Here is a 20,293-nt window from a genome sequence, read left to right on the forward strand (position 1 = left end):
GGATTCCAAGACTTTTCTTATATTTTGAACGAAGCTGATGGGCTTGTATTTAAGAGGATCTGATTTTGTACCATTTTGTTTAAGGTAGTGATGTTTGCCGACTTCCAAGTACACGGGCGCACGGTGATCGAGGGCAAATGATAGTCAAGGGTTGCCAGAAACTTCTCTACCTTTGCTCAGGTGAGAAAGAAGTGTCCAGGAGCAATTTGCTGTTCGTGCGCATGGTGGTACAGAGAGTGAGGGGTTGGGTCGTCCAAATATAGAAACAAACACAGAATTGAGGCATTCGCCCTTCTCGCGAGTGGTGTCGGCTGTGGTGCCATTTGAAGAAAGGGAAGGGATGTAAGGGGGAGAACACACCAGAGACAGATTTAACAAGGTACCACCAGGTTTCATTTCACAAACTGTCTGATCTCCAGAGGACATTACTTTAGTATTTCAATTTCCCTGACTTTCCCAATATATTTCCTATTTATTGCCGACATCATTATTTGTGTGCATTTTGATCCCAACATTATTGAAATCTCACGAGGATGAGGCCAAATCATTAGGGTAGCTGCACATCGCAGGCAGGTCGGGCCCTCTCTGAGAAAACGTGGGGGGGGGGGGGGGGGTTAACCCCTCTGCTCTTTCTCCACTTTCCGACCCTCTCCAGTTCCTCCAGGATGCACGCGTTCTTCCAGTGACTCCTTTTTTCTTTTTTTTGTATACAAGATCGAGGCTCGTGTAAGAGCTAACATCAATCACAAAAAAACAAACTGACACATAAAACATACAATAAAGGGAGCGGGAGACAAGATGGGGGGGGGGGGAGGAGGGGGGAGGGAAGCACACAAGTACAACAAAACCCTAAAATCTGGCTCTTTAAACCCTAAAATCTTCTGGGTTAAACCCCTAAAATCCGGATTTCCGGACTCTTTTATTCCTCTTATCTAACATTTGCCTACCTGAAATGGTTCAATCCCACTCACCTTCAAGCAACAAGTGCACCACCATCTCCTGTCACCCAGCATCCTTAACCCCATTAACCCTCCCTAACCCAACCCTTTTACTAGCAGGTTGCTGCATTTTGTCCCCTCCTCTCTCCTGTTCTACTGTTTGTTCATTCCTGTGCTTGTTGGGTCTAAATTAAATCCCACTGCTTGCCTGACCCCATGTTGTTGCCTATGGCTGCTGGTTGCATCATTCCTGGAAGCGCGGCTGTGGCGATGATGCAGTGCCCCCTATTGCCAGTAAACTAGTACTCACTTTTCCGACCTCGAAAGGATGACGAGCTGAGTCAAACCCACCTGGTGTTATTTCAACGGTGCGACAGGGGCTCAAACTCAAGACCCAAAGGCCTCCAGCCGGCTACCTTAATCGTTAAGCGAACGCCAGGCTTGCGTGACCCCGTGAAAAATAGTAAGAAAACATTGCCTCCCATTTCGGTGTCAATAAAGTAATTAAAAGACACCAGGTAAAATGGTTGTCATACAACAGAGAAATAGTAAGATTTGATGGTGAAAAAAAAGATTATTGGCGAGATGGGTCAATCGAAGATTGGGGAAATGGACGAAAATCGAGCGAGGGCCTCCAGATAAGGAGGTGGAGCCTTCCAGACAAGGAGGCGGAGCCAGGCTGTCAAGGCGGAGCTAGAAAGAGCATGGGCGTGGCAACGAAGAGCATGGGCGTGGCAACGGTCCCGTTCATCTTCAGGACGCCAAAGACACCGTCTCAGTTCCGCACACTGGGGATTGTTTCCGCTGTCCGTCTCGCCAGATTTGTTTCCAATGTGTCTGTCTCCTCATATCTGTCCCATCCTCAACCGCTCGTTCCAGTGTTGCGAACTCCGTGTCGATCCCTCTTCTCAAGCACGCCTGACAGTGAGTTACTCCCACGTGTTGTATCTACATGTCTAACTGCTTGGTTCAGTTTGTCACGTGTACTTGTTTATTCTGTAAAATTGCAGACATTCCAAATCAAGAACATGCAATCTACCTGAGTAGAGCGTGCTTGTCTTTTTACTCTTTAGCTGTCTCCGCGACTTGATAATCCCTGGATTATCGTCTATACCCTGACAGATTACTGCATGGAGCTTTGCTGATTGTGTCCTTGTACTGGTCTGTGTGTATATATATATATATATATATATATATATTATATATATATATATATATATATATATATATATATATATATATATAAGTAGTGTATATATGTTGCTTCTGGGACACTCTCATTTTCCCATTGACTTACATGTTAATTTTTCCCCTCCCTCATTGCCCCTAAACACCTCTATTTCTCTCACCCTGTTCTTTACGAACCTTCTAACCTTTTGACATGTTATCCTTATTCATTAGACCACTTAAACAATGGTCCTTCTGTGTGAACCTGTGATCCTTCTGACCTTATGGACCTTTTAACCTTTTACTCTTAATATCATCTGGTGAATCATCTTTGACCCACTCACACAACGACCCTACAAATATTTGTTTATGTGTGGGAAATAATTTAATTCTCCTACAACTCTCCTCACCGTCTAATACATTAACAAAAAATATGTTTGAGTTTGGTTCTTTATCAAGATATTTTAACTGAGCTAAAATAAAATGATAAACCTCCCTCAATGTTCTTGTCTGAGCGCCTCCTCTCCCACATACCATTTTTAAATTAATGTATATATTTTCCTGACAACCATCAAAGTTTTCCGTCCACTCAAAAATATTTTTATCTTTTTTACCCAACTCACCGGTATTTAAATTAATTCTCTTATTTGTTTTGTGAACTTTTTTACCAGTTGCCTTTTCAATTATACCTATTTGATATTTTTCACATTCATTATGTTTTCCATTTATATACCAAGGTTGATTACACCTCCACTCTTTAGTCTGGTTGATACTTGGTTCTATCATTTATATAATAGTAAAAAAGGCGGCGGTAGCCCGTTAAAATCCCCAACCCCCCCTTTTTAACTTATCACTTATATATATCTTATCACTTATATATATCTTATCACTTATGTATATCTTATCACTTATATATATCTTATCACTTATATATATCTTATCACTTATATACTTATATAACCATAAGGGAGACTATCAATTCCATTTTCTAAAATAAACCTCTTATCATCAAAAGCCCCCAATGCTTTCTTATTTATCTCTTCTGAATATAATTGATGTTTATAACTTCTTATTCCATTAATCTTTCTAAACTCTTCTTTCTTTGTTGTTAAACAGTTATAATAATCCTTAAAGTTTATTGTTTCTTTAATAACATTTTTCTTTACACCTTTTAACTTCTTATCAGTCTTTTCAACGTTATTCACAATGTATTTATAAGCATAAGCCTTTGACCTCAATCCCACAAATTCACTCATAACATTTACTCCTAATTCATCCTTGAACTTTCCAATCACCTTTTTATTTTTAGAAGAGAACAACTCACTCTCTGGACTGTAATTACTCATGTCATAGATATTAATGTCTCTTTTCATGTCTGAATAAACATCGTTGGTATTAATTTTCAAAATAAAACTATCTGTATCCATATAAAGTAGATTAACATCATTTTGATATTTCTTCCTCAAGTTATTATAAAAGTAATCATACATTAATGACTTTGATAAATCAAGAATTGTTGTTCCAATATAAATAGGTTTGTTCATTTCAATACTCTCTTTAATCAAATGGATCGCACAAAAGTTCTCAGTAAAGACCTCAGCTCGAGTAAAACTCGGTCTATTAATTAATTTTGATGCTTGTTCCCAAGATGTTGATAGTCTGATATTTTGTCTTTTCCTCACATTCTCCATAGTCTTACCAAAGACCGCATTATTCATCAATTTATAAAAGTCTTTCTCAAAATCTGTTTTTGACTCTGTTCTTCTTTGTGTATTAAAATCAATGTACCCCTTTAACCAATGACTTTGATTGAACTTTAGAACCCTATGGATCTTCTCTACTCATAGACCTTTTGATAAATATTGTCGCAAATTTCTTTGGTGTAGAACATAATTTTTCTTGTTATATAATGTAGTAAGTAATTTTTCTGTTGATTCACCTATATCAAACGATCGTTGATAATCACTCAACCATTCTTTCTTTGGACTTTCTTTCTCACAAGCAAATGGGAGATCTTTGTGTAGGTTATGGAGTTCCTCTGGATATTTTAAATCAATTTCAAAATAATAACCAACTTTTTCTTCATCCAATTCTTTTTGTGTAGAGATACATACATCTTGTAAAACGTTGTTGTAGTCTTTTTCCTTTACCCATCTAAGTTTTCCATAAGGAAGAGCCTGAGACATTGCCCAGCCATACAGGTTGTTCGCGTCATAGTACATCAAGTAAGAACTCTCTTTCGTTGGATCATAATTTGGAAGATATTTGTTATTTGCTTTTGCGTATCTACTCGAGCAGACTTGTGAAATTCCACCTCTTTTTGCCTTTTCAATCATCAAAAGCATATCAACATCGGTTATCAAATCCAAAACTTGTTTTGTCATTTTCAACATCGCACTCCAGGCCAATTCAGGTGCTGTGTAGTAGTGAGCAGGATCCAATCCATATCCAGTGCGACAAACAGATCTAAAGGCTTCAAATACATCGGCCAATAAAAAGCACATCAGTTTTGAGATACAAATCGTGATACTCGCCAAGATTCTTGATGTTATATTTTTCCCAAACATTTTGTGCGTGTACATAATCTTTATCAGATATATTACTGTTGTTTAATTTGTTATAGAAATTTTCTTTTGAAGGAAGTTGTGTTTCATTGAATCTCTCAAATGAGTCCATATAGTCATAGGGGTAAATTCCCTTTTGTGTTAGAAAATCTTTATCTAAAAAATACTCTGAAAGACATGGAAACTCTTTTAGATTTTGAACCAAGTTAGCCAATGGACTTGCCATGAATTTAAATGTATCAAGAAATCTGATATGAGTAATAGGAGATGTGTGAATTGTTTTTGTGAATGAAATGTATTTCTGATCCGTGTTTGGAATTGCTGAGATACTTCCAGAAGTCTTTGAGAGTTCCTTGATAAATAGATGTGTATCATAATGAGCGTTGTTATGAAGAAAGACAGGAATGAAAGAGGGGAGGTGATAATTAATATTACAACTTTGATGAGCCGGACCTCTATATTTACCAGTGAGATGACAATGGTCTCTAACCTTTAGACCTTTACCAATTTTCTCCTCACAAATATGACAGACATTGTTTTTTATAAATTCCCTTTTTTCTTTACTTGTTAAGGACATTGGTTTATTGGTTTCTCTCATTATCTTGGTTAATCGAACACAGTCTTTTTCTAGTTGTTTCACAAACTCCTCTGGGGTATTTGAGCCTCTATACATCTCTAACTTGTTATATTTATCACCAACGGATGATTTGATATAATAACAAAAACCACAAGGAGTATGTTTTTGATATTTATTTGTGTATGATTCTTTTGGATCTGGAGAAGCAGTATCAATTTTTTCTAAAATACTTTCAAAATCAGCATATATAACAAATGGATGTTTTATTGTTTTCTTTTCATCTTTGAATGTGATCTTTGAGTCTTTTTTAGGCATGTTGATTACCGTTGATTTATGTTCACCACAATAATTTGAATGTTTATCTAATCTTTCTTGTGTATGGAAGAAGTTAAGACAACGCATACAAATATATATTTTATTTGTTCTTTTACATACTTGTGGTTTTATTAATTTAGCAATATCTTTGATGTATGTATAATGTGAATTTTCCTCTGAATTAAAATATAGAAGATTAATATGAGTTTGTTTACAATTGTCAGAAAGCTTTAAAACCTGAATGTTGTTTGTTTCTGTTAGACCATAAACATTAACTGATAAATTATTCATCTTTTCAAATTTAGGAATATCATTTAAAGTCATCGGAAACTTTAGATCTTTCGTATTTAATGTATTCTCATATTTTTTATAATGAGATACTCTTTCATCATGAAAATGTGGAGGATGTAAGTGTGCTAAAATAGACCAGAGAAAACATTTATTGTCTTTATTTTTGATATTGATAACTGCTTTTCTATTTTTGATAACACTGGGTAAATCAATGTAAGAAGAAGCTTTTAGAGGATCTGATTTAAGAATATGAATGTCTATGTAAATAATTTTTCCTATATTGAATCCACTTCCTACGATTGAATTATCCACATCTTGCTCTTGTTTAATAAGTTCATCATAGACTCCTGATGTTTTAAAATCTTGATATGAAGATATAAAGTGTGGCTCAGTTCTCATGTATGGTGTATCTATAACTCCTTTATCCTTTGTCATTTCTAATTTTACCCCCATATAAAATTTAAGTGGTTTCATTTCTTTTAGTGTTTTTTCAATCAATGTTTGAACAGCAGGTTTGACTATTTCTACAGCATCAACTATAGACTTTGGTTCAGGAGGTTTGAAGTTAAAGATTCGAATCCTGATATGTCTTTTGAAAGCACCATCAGTATTTTTAATAGTAAACAATTTTGACAAGTGTTTGTTAGTTTTAAGATGGGCTTTAAACCCCTTCTTGAGGATGGTTGTTTTACAGACCTTACAATGTTTTGTTTTAGGTGGAAGAGGGGAAAGTTTGTTAAGAATGTTGTATGTATGTTTTGCGGTGAGAATATGTTGTTTATAATATTTTACTTCCTTCTCGCAAGTATCACAATAAACCATATTTATAGCGTGAGAAAACGTGGTGTTTTATATATATCACTGTGCTTAAAATAAAACACTTTTGAGCTTTACAGCTCCGTTTTATATATATCGCTGGGCTTAAAATAAAACACTTTTGAGCTTTACAGCTCCGTTTTATATATATCGCTGTGCTTAAACTAAAACACTTTTTCACTCAGAATCATCTAAGTCATAACTATCACATGAATACTCAGAATCATACTCAGAGTCATCAATAAAGCTACTCTCATAACTATCATTTGAGCACAAACTATTCGTATCATAACTATCATCTGTGTTCAATGAAATACTATCATAACCATCGTCCGAGTTCAATGAAATACTATCATCACTATCGTCCGAGTTCAATGAAATAGTAAAATCTTCACTGCTGTAATGACTCATATTTAATTAGCAGAAAAAACCTTTCCATCTATACCAATATACTTTCTTTCATTAACGGATTCAATCTCTACATTTTTAATATCAAAAGTTATCTTTAAATAATCTCTAACTATCATAGAACAAAATGACATTTCACCAGAAATATTAACATCATTCATTTTACTTAGATCTACACCCTTTGGATTATTAAAGTAAATACAAATTTCTCCACGAGTATTGTTGATGGTCTTATCATTCTTTTTCAAAGTATCGTGATCAATCACTTTTTCAAGCTTTGAATAAATTGCCAGGAGTAGAGGAGAAACTTTTGTTAGATTTACTTTAATGGATGTCTTTCCAGGTATAGTTAGAGCTCTTCCTTTAAATGAAATAGAGGGGCTCATGTTATTTTCCATAACTGGTTTTACCCAAAAATTTCCATATTTATCTTTGTTCAATTTAACATCTTTGACATATTTTTCTATATCTTTCACCGAAGTAGAGATTGATTGAAATTTGTCTTTTGTGCTTTGAAACATTGTATTTATTAATGAATAAACTTGCGTTTAGTTTAAGTAAAAATTTACCATATAAATATGATAAGTTCTGAAGGATATTTAGAATTTCCAGACTCTCCATATGATAAATTAGAGAATTGTCCGGCTTGTGATAGAATAGGGCTTAATAATGAGGGTTCATATAAACAATGTATTTTCTGTGATTTAATTTTAATTAATGATAATAAAAAATATAAAAATATATATAACTCTTTTAAATTAGAACCAAAAATGAATTACTTTACAAGATTAATAAGAGAGATGAATGTTAAGTATTGTGATGATAATACACCATTTCTTTCAAGGGAAGAGACTATTTGTATTGAGGAAATGTATAAGGGTTTAATGATATTTATTATTCAAAATAATTTTAATGGAAATGTTAATACAAGATACTATATAAATAAAATAATGAATTATTTTGAAATTAAACCCGAACTCAGGATAAAATATAGAGTTTCTAAAATAGCTCAAAAAAAGTTAGATGACTTGTTTTCCAAATATATAAATGAATGATTTTTTACCCGTTTGGGAAAATAAGATAAAATTTAATAACCATAAAAACATTCCAAATTCATTGAGATGTCTAATAGTTGGTTCAAGCGGATGTGGAAAAACCTGTTTACTTTTAAAGATGCTCCTTGGTCCTAATTTTTTAGATTATGATAATTTAATAATTTTTACAAAGTCTAGTTTTCAACCCGAGTATCAACTACTCTCACAGGGTTTTAATGCAGGTCTTAAAAAGGAAGACATTATCGGTTTATTTAAACTTCAAAACAAACTAAATGATTATAATATTGAAGATATAATACAATTATTTTGTGATACACAGAAATCAAAATCGAAACCAAAACCCATAACTTGTATTCTCAGTGATAATACGGATGATATACCTTCACCTCAAGATTTAGATAAATCAAAAAAGAACCTCGTCATCTTTGATGATTGTGTTAATGAGAGAAACCAAACAGTAATGGATAGCTACTATACAAGAGGGAGACATTCTTCTTGTAATTGTATATATCTTAGTCAATCATATTTTCAACTCCCTCGACGCTCAATAAGAAACAATGCCAATACTTTTATTTTATTTAAGTTAATGATGAATAAATGATGAATTTATGTTATGATGAATGTTATGATGAAAAAAAGTTATGATGAATAAATCCTCAATCAATAGATGTAAATAATTTTTGGAGAGATAATTGCTCTACGTTATGTAGTAAAAAAGAATTTGAAAATTATATGAAACACACGATTGAAAAATATAAATATATTGTTGTGAAACAAGATAAGATATTAAAGGATGTATTTTTATTTTAAACATAATTACATATATAAATGATAACTATTATTATTAATGTTGTGGGTAAATCTGCTTCAGGAAAGAACTTTCATAAATCTAAACTCTTGAATAGTAAAAATGAAAAGATTGTAAGTTTTTTTAAAAAACACCCTATGATTCGTTTTGTGAGTACTACAACCAGAGCAAAGCGACCAGGAGAAGTAGAAGGGAAAGATTATTACTACATTTCAATGGAGGAACATATGCGATTGAGGAACGAAGGTCAAATATTTGAGGAGGTCTCTCTTGGTTCTACAAAATATTCACATTGTAAGAGTGAGTTAAATAAAGTAAAATCTAATGGTCTTGGGATTTTAGAAACTAATCCTGAAGGAATGAGACAAATTATTAAACAATTGTGTGGTGATGGAGTTAAGATTTTATCATTCGGTTTTGATATCGATGAGGAGACTCAACGCAAACGTATGAAAAGCAGAGATACAAGTATTAGTGAAGAAGAAATAACAACTCGTATTAATACCAATAAAGAATTTGATGAAATATTTAAAGAAAAGGATTTATTTCAACACATTTACTATAATGACAAAGAAAAGGAAAATTTTCCCATTGACCTTTACAATTCATTAAATGATATTTTTCAATAAATAAATACAGAAAATGAATACCGAAGAAAGAGTAAGAAAGTTTAAAGAACATCAAGAGTTGGTTTCAAAAGTTGTAAAGCAACAGGAAGAGATAAAGAAGAAACGGAGACAGAAACTAACTGGTGAAGAAGCCTTTGAAAGAAAACAAGAGAAATTTTTTAAACCGCTTTTAAAAACTCAACACCCTACAGTTCCCACGGTAGAATTTACTCCGAAAAAACTTCAAATGCTCAAAGATTTTAGGCAGATAACAAAACAAGAACTTGGAAAATTAGAATATAATGATGAAGAATTATTTCAGAAACTTGAGGAGGTAAATCAACCCCCTAATTATGTAGTGGAAGCTCTTCAAAACAATGAATATTTGGCAGATTCAAAAACCAGAGCAGGTCTCATTCCAACAGAAGAACCAGCAGTGTTCCATCTTGTGAAAGAAAAGGTATTGATATTTAATGATGAATTGATGTTCTTGAGTTCTACTCAACCAAATGTTAAATTAACTCCAAGATTAATGTTTCTTCTAACAAACCCCGGATTCAGCGGTTCAAAATATTTTGAGGAACCACTTGATATGGAAAGAGAGGAAGATAGGGTATATATTGAGTTGCTAAATGCACTTGATTATGGAGTTTCTGTTGCTGGTAAAAGTAAGAAGAATGAGAAGGAGAAACATATTATTGATGCTTTAAGTAAGCTTGGTTCGGGTGTTAGTTTTCTTCCAAATGACCCATCACAATTAGTTAAAAGGCTATTATTGTTGTTAGGTAGTAAGAAGGCTGGAAACAACAATTGTTTTAATGAATCCTCAGCCATTTTAGATCAGTTGATGAATATGAAAATAATTAATAAATGTCAATACAAAGATATTTTATTAGATATTAAATAAGATGAGAAGCACAATTCTTAGTTTTAATTTCACAACGAGTGATTACACAGCTTCATTCCCTTACCCACTACAACTTGACCCCCTTACCTCATATGAGGCATCTTTGTTGTCAATGGAAACTTACAATACCCTTTTTAATATCACAGAGAAAAACAACAAGTTTAGTTATAATCCAGGAAGTGGATATAAAACTATAACCGTTTCACCTGGAGCTTACGAGATTTCTCAAATATCTTCAGAAGTCTCTCGCCTTATGAAAGAAAAAGGTGATGAACCAAAAAATATTGTAATAGATATTCAAAAACACACTTCAAAATCAACTATTAAACTTAAAAATAATTATAAAGTTGATTTCATGATTGAAAATTCGTTTAGAGAGCTATTGGGTTTCTCTTCAAAAAAGATTGAAAATAACGGGACGTTTTACAGTGATAATGTTATCCAAATATCCTCCGGTATAAATTCAGTATTAATTCATTGTGATTTGATTGATGGTGCTTATAACGATGGAATAAGAACAAATACAATATTTTCATTCAGTGCATACTCAACCCCGATTGGTTATAAATTTAATATGGAACCAAAAAACTTGTCTATTTACCTGTGTCAGGAAAAACCATATACAGAGTAAATTTTAGGATAACCGACCAAGATAATCGTATGATATCCTATAATGATGAAATTATATCCATCAGAATTCACCTACGTGAAGTTTTTCAATAAATAAATAATGGTTATTGTGAGAAAACATGAGTTGGGAAAATATAAAAAAATTACAGGGGAGGGCATGTACCTTTCACCATACTATACAAGGTATGTGGGTAAAGGATACTATAAACCTAAGAGACAACGAGGTGTAGGTCATCAATTTCGAAATAAAGGAGATGGGATAATTGATACTCTAATGGGTATTGGTTCAACCATCCTTAAACATAAAGACCTAATTGGTTCAACTGCTTCTGCCGTGGGCTCCGTTGCGGGTGCTATAAAGAGTATAAAAGATGCTCAAAAGGAGTCTCATAAATTACAAGCAATCAAAGAAATAAAAAAAGGTAAAACTCAACTATCTTCACAAGAACGACAAAAAATCATTAAAATACTTGGGTCAGGGTTTCAACGATTTTAATACTATATAAATACAAGTATGGAAGCGATTGATAGTATCTATGATTTGGATGATACAATTATCATTTCAAACTCCACAAAAAAGGAAGACTATTTTAAGGTAAATGCTATAACAGGAACAGACTGGAATTCAAACGGAACAAAAAGTTTTGAAATAAATAATCAACAAACTTACTTGAATATAGCTGATAGTTTCTTGCTGTGTAAATTTAAATTCACTAAGGCTGCGAATAATACTAATGCTACACTCGTAAATGATTTCTTCTGGAAAATGTTTGACAGTGTCCGCCTGTATATTGGAACACAAGAGGTTGAAGCGGTTGATTATGTCTCTGCTACATCTGAAATGATGAAATTTACACTATATTCGTTTAGTGATAGAATGGGTAAGGGAGCTGTTGAAGGTTTTATTCCTGATATGTCAACGGGAACAAATGCTGACCCCGGTTATAGTCAAAGGAAGGCAATGTATAATGATGACACAAAACCAGAGAATAGTTTTACCGTAGCAGTACCTCTGAAAGGTATATTTGGATTTTGTGATTATGACAAAGTTTTGTATGGTCTTAAAATTAGATTTCAACTACAAAGGAATGATAATGTAAATAGATTGCTTTTTGGGGCTCAAAATGCTTTTGGTGATAATAATAAATTTGTTATTAATGATTTGTGTTGGTATATTAGTGAATATACTCCTAATCTTAAAACGGAAGAGATGTTAAATAGAAGACTTAACTCAAAGAAACCACTAAATGTATCATACCTTAAAAGAAGATGTCAACACGTTAAACTGGAACACACTACCTACACTTGGAATTTAGGTGTTCTTCACGGAAAGCCACGATACCTATGGCTCATTTTTAAGAAACCAGATGGAGATGAAGGCACTGATAAGAATAATGCGCTGAGTGATAATGCTAAGGTGAAACAACTTCGGGTTTCTCTTGATGGCACATTTTATCCGCGAGATAGATTGGAAATTGATTGGGAAAAAAATGATTATGCGAAAGCCTACAAGTCCTACCAAAAGGTGTGTGAAAGTAATGGTAATAATGATCCTATTTTGGATATGGTTGCGTTTCAAAAACTTTATACAATCTACGCAATTGACCTGAGTTCTCAAAAGGAAACTATAAAGTCTAATCGAGTGGATACTTCTCTATACATTGAAAGAGGGGAGAGTGAAGAGGTTAATGCATATTGTTTGCTTTTGGAGGAAACAGAATTACAGATTAATACAGATAATGGTGTTATGATTAATATCACATAGGTTTTTTCTCATAAATAAATGGTTGGGGTATATGTTAATCAAATCAATCTTAATAAATTAACATCTTGTATTCAAAATCAAAAGCCTTGTATTATTAATGTTAATACAATTCAAAGAAAAGGAGCTGTAAGAATTAATGTTTTACTCACACACACACAAGTAAAAACACTAAATGATGTTGGATCTCTTAAAATTAAAATGACGAAACCTATGTTAAAGAAATATTCAATAGACGAGTCAAGAGGAGGATTTCTCCCATTTCTAATTCCTTTATTTGCTGGTTTAAGTGCGGCGGGAGCATTGACTGGTGGTATTTCAGCAGCGGTAAAAACTGCTAACGAAAGGAAGGCACAACTAAAAGCTCAAAAAGAATTGGAAAGACATAACAAGGAGTTGGAGAAACAAATTAGTGGAAGTGGTGTAATTGTAGATTTTGCTCAAAAACTTGAAAGTCTACCTGATAAAGCTAGATTGTTGGTTGGAGATATGCTTTCCTCTATCGCTCAAGCGGGTGTTAAACTAACTAAACGGGGTAATGGATTGTATCTTTCTCATAAATAAATGGATAAATGGTTTAAACAATTTGGAAAGAATACAACGTCAAATATAGAACTAGCTAAGTATTGTAAAACACTAAAAATTGATAATGTGGTTATTTGTATGAGAGATGAATTAATACATATAAATAAGAATACAAAGAATATTATTATGAATTTAGACACACAGAATGGTTCTCATTGGGTTTGTATTCATAATAGTCAGGATAAATATTATTTTGATAGTTATGGTATGCCACCACCTGTTGAAGTAATACAATTCTTACAGAATGGTGTTTATCAAACATTTCAAGTTCAAGAAATTAATTCTAAATGTTGTGGTCAATTATGTTTATATGTATTATTTCAACTCAACAATAATGAAAATTTTTATGATATCATTTTTAATCTAATATAAATGACTTATGTTGGAAAAGATGGTTCTATCTTTGGAAAATCCTCTCAGGATATTGATTTATCAAATTATTATACAAAGGCACAGGCTGAACGACAAAAATATAGTGTAAGTAAAAATATTAATATGAAGAATACTTATAAATTAATCAATTATCCAAACCCTACAGATGCGAATGACTTAATTAGATTAAGTGATTTATCACAATATATATATTTTTAAAGAAAACAGCATGTTTTGTTAAACAAGTAAAATTTACAACCACAACACCTGGTTATACTGACCATACACCTTTCCTCATTGAATTTAACTACCTGCTTACAATTGAATTTTATAAAGAAGGACATATAGTTAATATGCAAATTAATAAATGGGGGTATGATATGCCTGATTTAGGGTATAATTGGTCTTTTTCAATAAACATAGAAGACCTACATGATTTTAATCAGTCTCGTAAAGAAGAATATTATCCACTTGGTGAGGATAAGGATTTATGTGGAAGTACAATTAATAAACAACAAATACATGGTTTTAAGAAAAGAAAAATATATGATAGTATAGTGATGGTTAGCATGACAAAGAAGGAAGGTCATGAGATAAGGATAGAAAGCCAAGGAATACAAACCAATTTGGTAGTGGGAAGATGGGGTGGTATTACCTGTCATAATATTAATCTCACATATATTTCTGATACATAAATGGCAGGAAGAAGACTACAAGAGAATTATAATTTTTGTATTCAAGGATACCTACAAGAAAAGGGTGCTCGGTATTACATACCTTACGATTTGGAGCATATACATGGGAATTTTGTCATTAAAAACTGGCCTTATACTGATATTGTTAAACCCACAAATAGAGACATGTTTAAAATATTAAATAAAAATGAACTTCTCAAAGTTATGAAATATAAAACTCTTTTAGAAATCGTCAACAAATCTTATTGGTATCCTATTATGAGAAAAATAATTATAGATACAAGAATATCTCAAAATCCAGATGAGTATATGTATAATATTCTTTGGGGCTCAAACTCAAGGGTAGCAAGGGATGAGGAAGGAGTTGAAGAAGAGAAGGAGGAAAGAGAGAAAAGAGAGAAGGAGGAGAGGGAACAAAGAGAGAGGGAGGAGAGGGAGATGGAAATCAGAGCGATTCAAAAAAGAGTGGATGTATTACAGCAAGAAGATCAATCTCAACTCACCGAAGAGGAAAATAAAGAAAGAATGAATGCTGTGAAAATATTGATATCAAAAATTGCTAAGATAAATGAGGAAGGAGTTAAAGAAGAGAAGGAGGAAAGAGAGAAAAAGGAGGAGGAAAGGGAGAAAAAGGAGGAGGAGAGGGAGAAAAAGGAGAAGGAGGAGAGGGAGGAAAGGGAGCAAAGAGAGAGGGAGGAAAAATATAAAAAGATGGAAATCAGTGAGATTCGTAAAAGATTGAGTGTATTACAGCAAATAAATCAATCTCAACGCACCGAAGAGGAAATTAAAGAATTAACAACTCTTATGAAGATAATGGTTTCAAAAATAACAACGTCAATGTCTTCAATTTCAGGGAGGAGATTTAAACGAGAAAGTGGTGAAGAAGAAGAAGAAGAAGGAAAAGATTATGTGATTGATGATGTTGGTGTCATTGACTTTAGTTAGTTTTTATTTGTAAATAAATGGAGGAGAGAGTGAAGGCATTCCTTAGGATTCTTTATGTTTTAAAAATAAAGATTGAAATGTATATGTTGAAAACCAAAAAGGTTTTGATACTCTGTCGGAATTTTTCTGATAAATAAATATGAGTTATTGTCTCAAATGTAAAAAGAAAACTAAATCTAAAAATATCTCTTATGTTAAAGCTAAAAATAATAGAGTTTATCAAAAAGGAATATGTCAAGTATGTGGCTCTAAAAAGTGCCAATTCATCTCTCCTAAAAGAGGAGGAGACATACAAAAGTTTCTGTCAGGAAGTAAATTTACAACAACTGGAATTCCAGGGGAATTACACCTTCCAGGGTATTCTTTCTGTGGTCCAGGAACAAACTTGGATAAAAGATTAGATGAGGCTGACAATCCTAAACCTTGGTCTAAACCTACAAATAGGGTTGACGAAGTGTGTATGAAGCATGATATTGCTTATGGGAAAACCACTACGTTGACTGAAAAACATAAAGCCGACAGCGAAATGTTGTATAATTTGTCTTTGATACAAAATCCAACGTTGAGAGAGAAAGTTGATAGGTTTATTGTGAGAAATTTGATAAATGCTAAATTTAAACTTGGTCTTGGTTATTCCTCAAAAAACTATTAGGCTCTAATGATGTCATCAAGACTGAGGAGCTTTTGGCTGAAGAATTACACAAACCTATAATCACAAAGTTTAAAAGAAGGAAGGTTTATTCTAAATACACTGACCACATATGGTCCGCTGATTTAATTGAACTGAATAATGACAGGGGATACAGGTATGCTTTAACCGTTATTGATTTGAGGAGTAGATTTGCCTGGGTTGTCCCTTTAAAAAATAAAAGGAGTGATACTTTAATGTTAGCCTTTAAGCTAATATTTGATCGGGATAAAAGGAAACCAAAGAAGTTATGGACTGATGAGGGAACAGAGTTCTATAACAAAATATTCATGAAATTTCTTAAGGGGAAGGGTATTAAATTATACAGCACCTTTAATGAAGGAAAGGCAGTTGTTATTGAGCGTTTTAATCGTACTTTAAAAGAGAAATTATATAAAAAATTCACACAACTCGGTTCTCAAAAATGGGTGTATTTAATTCAGGATATTGTAGATAATTACAATAATACAGTTCATTCATCAACAAAATCAAAACCATCAGAAACATTTACAAAATTAGAATATGAAAAGGAGATTAATTTGAGAAAGCCCAAGTTCAAAGTTGGTGATATTGTAAGAATATACAAATGGAAAAGTCATTTTGAGAAAGGTTATACACAAAAATGGACTCGTGAATTATTTAAAATCATTGATGTAATGGATACAGTCCCTTGGACCTACAAATTATATGATTTAAATGGAGAAGAAATCTTGGGTTCATTTTACTCGCAAGAATTACAAAAAACACAAGTAAGCAGGTAATACCCTTGAAAATAATAAATAAATAAATAAAATGTAATGGGGATACGTTTTTAAATCTGTGAACCCCAAACACAGAATCCCACAACTTTTTAGTTGGGGCTTAACTTTTGTGTGTGTATAATGGGGATACGTTTTTAAATCTGTGAACCCCAAACACAGAATCCCACAACGTTTCAGTTGGGGCTTAACTTTTGTGTGTGTATAATGGGGATACGTTTTTAAATCTGTGAACCCCAAACACAGAATCCCTCAACTTTCCAGTTGGGGCTTAACTTTTGTGTGTGTGTGTATGTGTGAGTGAGTCATAATAATATACAAACCCTAACCCAACCCCATCCCTAACCCAACCCCATCCCTAACCCAAACCCATCCCTAACCCAACCCCATCCCTAACCCAACCCATCCCATACCCAATCCCATCCCTAACCCAACCCCATCCCTAACCCAACCCCATCCCTAACCCAACCCCATCCCTAACCCAACCCTAACCCAACCCCATCCCTAACCCAACCCATCCCTAACCCTCACATTCAAAATCCCAACCCTAACCCAATCCCATCCCTAACCCAACCCCAACCCTAACCCTCACATTCAAAATCCCAACCCTAACCCAACCCCATCCCTAACTCAACCCCATCCCTAACCCTCACATTCAAAATCCCACCCTAACCCAATCCCATCCCTAACCCAACCCCATCCCTAACCCAACCCTAACCCAACCCCATCCCTAACCCTCACATTCAAAATCCCACCCAAACCCTAACATAATCTTTCTTTTCTTCTTTTTTTAAATACGTATTTCTTTTTTTTTTTTTTCCTCTTCTTCCAATTCTGTCTTTCAAGGCTTTCAAGTTTGAAGAAGTAGAAATGGGAAGAAAGAATTTTCCAGCATTTTCTTCCTCGAACTTTCTTGATATTGCTTAAATCAAGCGTCATTAAATAAAGAACATTGTTCATTGCTTTAGAATCCAAAGAGTCTCCAAGAGGAACCCCACAGGTAGAGTCTCCAAAATAAAACCAACTTTCCAAGTTCCCAAGGTATAACCACATTCCTGTTGAGCCTCCAAGATAGGTATCACATTCCGAGTCATCAAAACAAAACCCCCATTCCGAGTCTCCAAAAATATAACCATCTTTCCAAGTCCCCAAGGTAGAACCACAATTTTCAGAAATATTGGGGGTTTCCATGATAAGTCTCACATAGTATAACTGCGGACCATCAGGGAAAACTTCCCTTTCCCAATTTTTTAGGGTTTCTATGATGTGTCTCACATAGTATAACTGCGGACCATCAGGGAGAACTCTCCTTGCCCAATTTTTTAGGGTTTCTATGATGTGTCTCACATAGTATAACTGCGGACCATCAGGGAGAACTCTCCTTGCCCAATTTTTTAGGGTTTCTATGATGTGTCTCACATAGTATAACTGCGGACCATCAGGGAGAATTCCCATTTCACAATTTTTTAGGGTTTCTATGATGTGTCTCACATAGTATAACTGCGGACCATCAGGGAGAACTCCCCTTTCCCAATTTTCAGAAATTTATGGGTCTCCAATGTATGACTTGTATTCTGGCTCATCAAGGTAGAACTTGTTCAGTGGGTTTTGTTTTGATAACTCACAACAAGTATCATCATGGTAAAACTCTTTTTCAGGATTTTGTGGATCTCCAAGGTATAACTCTTTGGCTGGGTCATCAAGGTAGAACTCGTTCTGGGGGTCTTGGTTGTTCAAAATGTCTTCAAACAAAAAAATAACTTCATCCCAAGTTGTGTTAAAAGCAGAATTTTCATTTCGTATCTCAGATACAATTTCCTGTGAAAGAAAATAACAATGTATTAATTTAATACAATATTTATATTTGTATAAATCAAGCTCTATGAATATTAAAATAAACTTTGTTAACTCTTACACGAGTCTCATCTAAAAAAAAAAAAATTAAAATAAATAATTAAATTAATAATTAATTAAATAAATAAATAAATAAACAAACTTACCTCCATTGATAAGAGGTTCGAGTCCAGTTCATCAATCTGAAGGTTGAGTTCTACACAGGTAGTAGGACTCCAAGCAATAGCAAAGTTATCCCATTCCATTTCGGCATAGTAGTCCATTCTCAAGTGAAGCAGAAAGCGTGTTTGAAAAAGCCTGTGTGGTCGGTGCCTTTTATAAGGACTGGGTGTGTCATTTCCTGTGGAAATTCCCTGGGCGTGTCTTAACTGGAAATGATGTGATGGGAATTCCCTGAAAATGATGTAATGTATTACCTGGAAATGATACAATGCCAAAGAGTTTATAAAGTGGGTGGGGCTTAGCAAAAGTGGGTGGGGCTTAGCAAAAGTGGGCGGGGCTTCGCAAAAGTGGGCGTGGCTTAACAAAAAGGGGCGGGTTTACCAAAAAGTGAACGGAGCTTAACAAAAGGTGGACAGAGCCTACCAAAAAGTGTGTGGCACTGGAGGCACTCAAACAAGACCATTGAGGGAGGTTTACCATTTTATCTTAGCTCAGTTAAAATATCTTAATAAAGAACCAAACTCAAACATCTTTTTTGTTAATATATTAGATGGTGAAGGGGAGTGGCAAGAGAATTAAATTATTTCCCACGCATAAACAAATATTTGTAGGGTCGTTGTGTGAGTGGGTCAAAGATGATTCACCAGATGATATTAAGAGTAAAAGGTTAAAAGGTCCATAAGGTCAGAAGGATCACAGGTTCACACAGAAGGACCATTGTTTAAGTGGTCTAATGAATAAGGATAACATGTCAAAAGGTTAGAAGGTTCGTAAAGAACAGGGTGAGAGAAATAGAGGTGTTTAGGGGCAATGAGGGAGGGGAAAAATTAACATGTAAGTCAATGGGAAAATGAGAGTGTCCCAGAAGCAACATATATACACTACTTATATATATATATATATATATATATATATATATATATATATATATATATATATATATATATATATATATATATATATATATATGTCAAGGGTTGCCAGATATATGTCAATCCCGTCCCATATATATATATATACAGCGCGTATCAAAAAAAAAGTAATCCGAATTCAAGGGATTAATATGCAAAGGTTATTTATTTTGGCAATTTACATGTGGTTTTCCAATTATGAGGAGATCCTCAGCTTTCCATTGATGCCTTTCATGCATCATTGCTGTCACACATGACCGAGTACATGTTCATTGAAAATGACAAGTTCAAATCGCATTTTTACAAGTTTGGCTAATCGATGCAAGTCAGGATAATTGGTGCAAAATAAACGTCAGATGTGAACTTTTCTCAGGAACGATTGGCCTTTATGCACCCACACATTCAACATGTCCACCTCCCCTTTCAACACAAAGCTCACAGCGGCGGAGCATGCCCTGAACTGCTCGTCTCACC

General features: G+C 33.8%; 1 protein-coding gene across 1 annotated transcript in view; it reads left to right on the top strand.

Annotated features, from left to right (window-relative positions):
- Positions 1 to 1,734: 1,734 nt before the first annotated feature.
- The window catches only part of LOC137428345 (protein ELFN1-like), a 63,153-nt gene continuing 44,594 nt past the window's right edge, over positions 1,735 to 20,293 (top strand). Inside the window, exon 1 of the mRNA XM_078778975.1 lies at positions 1,735 to 1,862. The gene's annotated coding sequence lies outside the window, so the exon portion shown is untranslated. The remainder of the gene's footprint in view (positions 1,863 to 20,293) is intronic.

Source organism: Myxine glutinosa, chromosome 5, assembly GCF_964187855.1.
Source record: "Myxine glutinosa chromosome 5, kmMyxGlut1.1, whole genome shotgun sequence".
NCBI lineage: Eukaryota > Metazoa > Chordata > Myxini > Myxiniformes > Myxinidae > Myxine > Myxine glutinosa.